The following is a 7,123-nucleotide window of genomic DNA, read 5'->3' as shown; positions in this document are numbered from 1 at the left end:
TTTTTTTTCACCCAGGCTGGAGTGCAGTGGTACAGTCTTGGCTCAGCGCAGCCTCTGCCTCCGTTTGAAGTAATTCACCTGCCTCAGCCTCCTGAGCAGCTGGGATTACAGGTGCACACCACCATGCCCAGCCAGTTTTTTTGTATTTGTAGTAGAGATGGGGTTTCACCATATAGGCCAGGCTGGTTTTGAACCGTGGCCTCAAGTGATCCACCCACCTCGGCCCTACAAAGTGCTGGGATTAAAGCTTTGAGCCACCAGGCCGGGCCAAGTCCTCTTTCTACGAGGACAGGAGATGATTACTAGCTCTCTGATGGGGCACATGTACACAACTTTGGTGGGGAGTGTGGGGATTGTTTTTGGAGTGTCATACCAACCATTTCTGAATTGTCTTTTTCTACTCTTTCTCCGTTTTTACCTCTCCAGTACGTTCACAGCTTCTGGCTGTTTGAGTCCCCATCACCTGGAGGCTCAAGTCCAGCTGCTTTCACTTCACATTCACTACACTCTTTGCTTTTGCAGAGAGGGAATCCAATTATCTGTACCCTGTCTTTCAACTCCATGTCTTTTCTCCCTCTCTTCAAATAGGCACAGAGAAGGGAAGTGGGCATGGAATAATAAGGAAGTCTAACACACAAGCAGAGGTCCAACTGAGAGATGAGATACCAGTCTTCCCTTCTTACTAATCTTTTAGATGAACTCTCGCTTGATTTGGACTCTCAGCAACAGCCCTATTCAGCTACATTAAGTCAGTGAAGCAAACTCTGATGATTGCCTCGTAATGGGGACAGGAGAAGGCACTTCTGGATAAGGAGGAACTAAGGAAGGTAAAGATGTTAAAGTTATGGAGGTGGAGTTGGCTCTCATTTGTTTAAGTCTGTCTTCCAAATATAAAATACTTGATAGATGCCTTTGTTCTTAGCCTTGGGTTCTAATTGCCAGCCCCTGGGCAATGGGGAAAGTGCTACCTGATATCTCATTATATACATTTTACCAGTCTTGCCTAGTAGTTTTATTCCTCCTAGCTACAGTGAAGTTCATTCCACTACAGCTGCTGTTGTAACCCTTTTAAACAGGTTATATCATTCCCTCAGTCAAAATACTGTAGTGACTTTCTAAAACAGTAAAAACAAAAAACAAACCCAAAGTCCATATTAAACCTTGGAAGGCCCTAGATGATCTGACAGCAGGTTAAGTTTTTGATCACATGTTCCTATCTCAGAGCTTTGCTATCACTCTACCATCTGCCTCTGTATGTGGTATTCTAAAACTCCAGAAAGTAGACTCACTTCATTTCATTCTTCATTTAAATCATGCTGCTTCCTTAGTGTTCTCTGAATACACTTAAAATAGTATATTTGTTCTCTTCCCATCACTTGCTTTATTTTTGGTTTATACACTAATTTTCATACATTACATTGTATATTTAATAGTTTGTTATATCACTTGTATTAACATGATTCTCAAGAGGACAGGACATTGACTTCTTTGTTCACCACTTTACCCAGTGCCTAAAATAGTCCTTGACCCATAGGAAACAATGGATTTTTTGTTGTTGAGTGAATAAATGAATCAATGAATTCTAGCTATTAGATTCAATCTTTAGAAAATATATTTAACTTATCCTTCATTATTTACTCTTCCAGTGTTCTACATAGTATAATTTTAATTTTTATCACTTTTATTATTTCTAACTGTATATTCCCATTATCATCACCCCAGTTGAATCATCCATACCTATAATTCATTTTCTATGCTGTTAGAATTATTTCTTACACAATATTTACTTAAATGCCACTGTTGGGGTAAAACATTCGAAGATTACTTAACATAATTGGTCCTGTGCCTATTCTCTTTCTCTTCATGGTTCTTACTTGGACTCTATTCCACTCACATCCTTTTCATTGCAGTATTCTGAATACTAAACTATGCTTCTCTTTACTTCTGTGCCTTTTTACATAAAACCTACTGCTATATATATATATATATTTTACTGTGTGAATACATAAATGTAACTTCTATGAGAAGAGTAGAAAACACTCTTTACATTTGAAGTCGTTAGGAACCACCTGTATAGTTGTTGTATGCTATTGTTTTATATGTATTAGCAAGTCTTTTTCCTCACTGAGTATCTTTAGGATTTGTTAAGAATTTACTTGTCATTTTATAAATGAGTATTTAAGTTACCACAATCTTGAGGAGCATACACCATTTTGTATTACTGTTTTGTAATATTGTGAATTATTTTAAAGGTGAGGATAATCTCTTTCTTTTTGGAGGATATGTATGTATGAATGGTTATTATATCTTTATATCTACAGAAAAATACCTAAAAGGAGTAGAGAAAATGATTCATACAAATAAAAGTATTATGTGCATTACTTTTTAAAAAAATGTGATCCCCTGCTAGATTCTTCAAATTTAGATTTTTTGTTTGTATATTGTTATATAAATAAAAGACTGATAAATGAAATGACATTATTTATATAAAATTTAAGCAAAATGTTTACTATATCTGACTCTATTCCAAGTAAATACAGTGTGTGAGAAGGGACCAGTGTGTCTTTTTGAGAAATGCAGACTCCAGAGGTATGTGGCAGGATTCTAAAACTTATACTTAACATTTTTATTTTGAAAATAATGCAGAAATGTATAGTTTGTGATATTGATCTATTTTAGAAGACATGGCTAAATAAAAAATAATATTATGAAATTATGTAGCAGTAAACAAAGGTAGAATCCCATAGTTATTTGAGGTAGCTCTTTTGAACAATTATTGCTATTACTGGTAATAATAGGCCAGGTATTGTTATCTGTGTCTGATATGCATTATTTCATTTTGTAGTTGGAATATCCATTCAAGTTACTATTATTCATTTTACATGAGAAGAAACAGCTGCTCATTTACACATTTAATTTAGAAGGATTACTTCTGCTTGTTCTGTTGGGTTTCTTGAGTATAATTTATCAAAGTTTCTTAAACTACATGAGAGGTTACAGAGCCCCTTAAAACCTAACAAAATGTTATGGCCCATTTCCCCTGAAAATGTGTGTATGGACTCACATATTTTTATTTTACTATGCGATTTCCTAGAAGTCCTAGAAATCTTAAATTTCGTTTGTGGACTCTAGATTGGGAATCTCTGTTCTATATCTTTTAAAATAAAGAGCCACATCTTGTCACTTAAGGAAAATAATTTACTTATTTACACTATGCTTTATTATAGAAAGAATTTAAGAAAGCTGAAAGAAAATTGTCAGCTATCTCTCTAACTCCACTGAGTATATGCCAAAGTAAATAAATTCTATTTAATTAGCAAGTGAGATTCAGAAAAGTTTGACATATGGTATGCTAATGGTCAGGTTTGTTGGACTTTGACACAAAGCATCCTCAGTCTGTTTCAGAAAGAAACCTAGGTGCGAATATTTTGAATAATGTAAAGTTACCTCTTCAGAGTAGTATGTACATAGTAGCTGTGCCTCAAGCTAGGAGATGAGATAGTACCTTACAGCCTTGTGATTCAGTGATATTTCTCAGAGAATAATTATTGAATTTGATTTTCTGATTCCATCAAAGATAAATTATGTGGACAGGTTGTTGTAGTAAAAGCAGAATGTGGTAATAATTTTCTGTACTAATGAACTAAAGTGATCTTAAACTTGGTTGACTCATTGTTTATATGGGCTAAGGACGAAGACTGTGTTTAGGGTCTATCTTAATTTGATTTTGGAGAAAAAAAGTTGTATTTTTATAAGACATCAGTTGAGGACTAATTTCATAAAATTATTTTTAAAATATAAAGTCATTTGGAATTTCAGAATAGCTTTTTAAAAATCCGTTTTAGATATTTTAATGTACTTGTGCTTCAGTTTTGATATCTTACCTATTTTGTTTTTTTCCCCCTTGAATTCTCATCGGAACCAAAAACATTAATTAGCTGAGCAGAGTAAAGAATCTTGTTGTATATGTTGGCCTGATTTTAGGTAAATTTCTGTAGAAATAATGTTATAAATCAATATAAGTATTTGGGTTTTATTTTTTAACATACACATATGTTTTAACATTTGGTTTATAGTTATGTTGTGAATTGAGTAAGTGTATTTCTGCCTTTCCTGCAATCATTCTTAGCATTCAATTTTTAAATGAATGATAGCCCATCTGCGTAGGTCTCTGTGACTGAGTGATGTATTCTGTTTTGCTGTGGCAAAGTTTTCAGACAGCCACTTTGTTCTTATATATTTTCATTTTCTATAGTACTTTTCATCCCTGTATATATGTACAGGAGTCACTTCACCCACCACCGAATTGCAGCCACTTCTGAGGTGGAACGCAGCAACTGTTTAACAGCGCACTTTCCCCTAGGTGCTGACAGCTGCAGAAGAAATTGTACATGATGCTGTACAGAAGGTATTTCTCCACTGTGCCATCTGCAGAGTGAAACTGACTAGGAGTACTACATAGACTGTAAGTTTCTTGTGTACCTGCCCTAGACTGGAAAACCCAATAAGAGAAAATAACAAATAACTGGGAAACATCATCTAAAAATGTATTGAGGTCAGTTAAACTTAGTGCTGCTCTCCCTGGCTCTAAATTTTATTTTAAGATCATCTGATTGGTATGAAATTAAATAACAAATAGATGGATGCACTCCTTTTTATTCTAAAAGCAAATGAAACTAAAATGCTTTTATCAATATTCCTCACTTTGAATGGAACTTAATCATATTGTTTTTAAATATTTTTAAGTAACCAAACCAATGTTATAAAATTTCAGAGCCATGTTGTTAAAATAGCAAAAAAGAAAAAAAAAAAAATTGTAATTCAACAGGAACGTCTTAATTAGCTTTGCTTCCAGTGTTTTATGTCTTGGTTTTAATACTTTCTTTTGGAGTTTTGCAGCAAAGCCAGTTTATGATGAACTAGTTTTGATTCTTAGGATTGGAAACACCAAATTTGACTTCTTTTTTATTTTTATTGTTAATTTTTCTGAGATGAGGTCTCGCTCTTTCACCCAGTATGGAGTATGGTAATGTGATCATGGCTCACTGCAGCCTCAACCTCCTGGGCTTAAGCGATCTTCCTGCCTCAGCCTCCCAAATATCAAAGAGAGCCTCCCAGCTATCAAAGTAACTGGATGCTTGCACTATAGGCATGCACTACCACAGCTGGCTTTTTCTTTTTTCTTTTCTTTTTTCTTTTTAGTTTCTGTAGAGATAGGGTCTCACTGTTTGAGACTAGCCTGATCTGGAACTCCTGGCCTGAAGCGATCCTCCCACCTTGGTCTCCTGAAGTGCTGGGATTATAGGCGTGAGCCACTGTGCTCTGCCCTTTTTTTTTTTTTTTTTTTTTTTCTTTAACATTTGGGGAGGAAAGCAGGGGAGAGAAGAAACAGTAAATATTTGAACTTCCGCTTAATGTAGTTTTAGTCTCTCCCATTTAATTATTTAATGAGGTTTTCTTTTGTAAAAGCACTTTTATAAGAGTGCTATCTTTTGCAATAGTTTGGCATGTTTATGCCTTATAAAATAGAGAAAATATCATTAGAAACAGCTGTGTCTGTTGTTACACAATATGATACGGTATATTATATTTATTATTTTAGGATTTTTTTAGTCAATAGTATGACATTTTATCTCTTTTTTGCTACATTTATAGACTGCTCTATGTAAAAAAAATTAGAATCTCAGACTTCACAGAGTCTTAATCTTATTAAATATAATGTCATTTGGTTTAGGTAACTTTATGTGTCATAAGTTAAATTATATTGTGCACGTATCTATGTTTATAGATTCTTAGTCAAAACAGATAAAAAATAACTTCATTCCACAGTTTGTTTACTTGTAAAATGAGTTGGGTAGAAGAAATGATTTTCTAGGGACATTTAAAGTGTTTTCTGTTTAATTCAGGGTTAGTAGTGTATGTATTTAGAATTGTACCTTACCAAGATATTTGGGCTTCAGTGACTTTGTTCTAATTAGAGTATTATTTGTGTTAATTAAATGCTGAGTGATAATGTTTTAGAATCAATAGAGGGAGTTGGGTTTCCTACAATGATTTTCAATTATCTATCTAATTTTGTAGTGTAGATAACTCCACTGTTTTGAAATGCAATTTTTGGACAATGCAGCACAGTTCTTAATATCTTACTCATCATGGAAGCATAAAGTGAGTAAGAATAAAAGGCTTTACTTACACCAAGTGGAAATTTACTTAAAGGTTACCAAAAACTCATATTGTAATGAGGCTTACCCCCTTGCATAGATTTAGTATTTCATTTAATAGTCAAAGCACTAAAGAAGTAAATATCAATACTTAAATATTTACAGTTTACACATAATGTACCTATGTATCTCTAGCCAAGAGAGTATTTTAGGAAATATAGTAAATATTTGAATTGCTATAATTGATTCTTTGGCACTTTCTACAGTGTTATTGTAAGTATTACTTAATCCCATTCATTTTATTTACTGAAGTCATCATTATTTGACAGAATAGATTATATGTTTTATATATTAAATTCTGGTTGAAAAGGTACAAACTGTACCTGTTTTGTGTGTCCTAGTATCTATTTTTTAATTATACAAGTTATTTCTTATATTTTAGACTTTTTGTGGATGATAAAAGTTTGGCAACTTACTTGATTCAATATTTAGTCATATGAATCTTGTACTTTATTATACCCAGAGTGTATGGGATTTGAAAAAGAATCAGATGGGAACTTTTTATTGAATATGCTTCTGTATTATTGAATTTAATGAAAATATACTGTTTGTGTAATCAAAAATAAACTCTTGGTGTTTCAGTTAAATTATTTATTTGGAACATTTGTTTAGTTTTTTAGAGTTTATCACGATTTCATAAAATAGATACCTCTTATCTCTATTGGTGATTTTCAAAGGGCCTTCCTCATGCTTTGAAAGGCCAGAATTGTGAGCAGGATTATTACTTAATTAGTACTCACTTAATAATTTTGGAATTCAGAAATAAATTATAGGTTATGAATAAAGTTTAATGAAATATTTGTTTTCCATCTTTTCTCATTATAATTTTCTATTTGTAATAGGAAAAATGAAACGAGTGCATAAGTTATATGAATTTATTTTATTTTATTTTATTTTATTTT

General features: G+C 32.9%; 1 protein-coding gene across 3 annotated transcripts in view; it reads left to right on the top strand.

Moving 5' to 3' along the window:
* NOVA1 (neuro-oncological ventral antigen 1) overlaps positions 1 to 7,123 on the top strand; it is a 151,232-nt gene that overhangs the window by 42,622 nt on the left and 101,487 nt on the right. The window contains exon 2 of one of the 3 annotated variants that reach the window (XM_011995379.1): positions 4,364 to 4,465. The exons of the other annotated variants lie outside the window; for them this stretch is intronic. The gene's annotated coding sequence lies outside the window, so the exon portion shown is untranslated. The remainder of the gene's footprint in view (positions 1 to 4,363; positions 4,466 to 7,123) is intronic. 3 annotated transcript variants of the gene reach the window in all.

Source organism: Mandrillus leucophaeus, unplaced genomic scaffold (genome assembly GCF_000951045.1).
Source record: "Mandrillus leucophaeus isolate KB7577 unplaced genomic scaffold, Mleu.le_1.0 Scaffold487, whole genome shotgun sequence".
NCBI classification, from domain to species: Eukaryota; Metazoa; Chordata; class Mammalia; order Primates; family Cercopithecidae; genus Mandrillus; species Mandrillus leucophaeus.
Note: the sequence above shows the minus strand (reverse complement) of the source record. Positions and strands in the feature narration are given on the sequence as shown.